This window comes from Buceros rhinoceros, unplaced genomic scaffold (genome assembly GCF_000710305.1).
Source record: "Buceros rhinoceros silvestris isolate BGI_N320 unplaced genomic scaffold, ASM71030v1 scaffold11377, whole genome shotgun sequence".
Taxonomy (NCBI): domain Eukaryota; kingdom Metazoa; phylum Chordata; class Aves; order Bucerotiformes; family Bucerotidae; genus Buceros; species Buceros rhinoceros.
Genome location: NW_010421595.1, coordinates 74,734 through 75,978, shown reverse-complemented (window position 1 = coordinate 75,978; position 1,245 = coordinate 74,734).

Genomic DNA, 1,245 nt, shown 5'->3' with positions numbered 1-1,245 from the left:
AGGTGTGGAAACTCCTTTCCAATTTAAAACCTGAACCGGAGAAGAATTTCTATTATGTTTCTGAAGAAAAATGTTCAGGGTCAAGTTACTTAGACTGGGCTTTAGTTGTACTTTTTAAGTGTTTCTATAATGCACACTAATTGAACATACAGGAATACCCTGTTTGCAAGGGTGAAATTTTGCTTAAAAGATGTGGTCCCCAAATGCTCTGTGGTCCCCAGATGCTTTAAATTGAAAACCTGGTTCCTCTCAGAGTTCCTTAAGAAAAACAGAATTAATTTATTTACTTACTTTACCAAGGTCTGTAAGCTTCTATTTAATTACGGAATCTTAAATAGAGATTTTGCTTTTCCTACTCAAACCACAGAACCTGTTCTTCAGCAGCAAAATCATCAGAGTTGGTTAAATGAGAATATAAGGGGGAAAAAAAGAAATTAAAGAAAATGTTCTTTCTATTGAACACGTGCTCAGAGTAGACCTGCAAAGCAAGAGCTTTACTGCAGGTTCTCCATGCAGCTCAGAAAACAAGGGAGGAAGCTGACAGCTTCGTTTTTCATAAACTAGTCTCGCCACTTACCGTACTGTGGGAGAAGGGAAGTCTCACCCTATTTTTCCCTATTCAATCCATTGAAAAGTTCCTGCAAAGGTCCATGAATGAGTGTGCAAATCCCTCTGCGACTGACAGAAGCCACTGGTCAGCCAGGTTACAAAAGGATAAGCAGCCTTTTGGCACAGCCTCTTCCTCCACTTTCTTCACTACGGCCAAAAAGGGCCTTAAAACTTCCATGTGCTGCTGCAGGTAATTAAGCACACCGGTATATATTTCCCAAAATGAAGTTTACAATTATGTCATACTACATTCTCAGTGAAAAACTTTGCTTGCCTCCTGCTGTCCGTGGTGACTCAGACACCTCAGCACTATCTGCTGAATTCTTCTTAGAAGCATTTTCCTGTTGAGCTCGATGAAAATGTAGTTCGCTGACAATTCAGCAAAGACAGCATCGGGTCATGAAATATGAGTATATTACTTTTAGAGGAAATTATTTTAACTTGGTTTTGGTTTGCTTTTTTAAAAATAATTTCCACTGTGAGTTCCTGGAGTGTGTATATAAATATATATATGTGTGGATATGTACATGTAAGTGTATATAGACACAGATATTTCCCATATTTACCTACGTGGTTTGATTTAATTGACAGGTGTGGAGAAAAAGAAAAAGATGGCTTAAATTATCATTCAAGGGT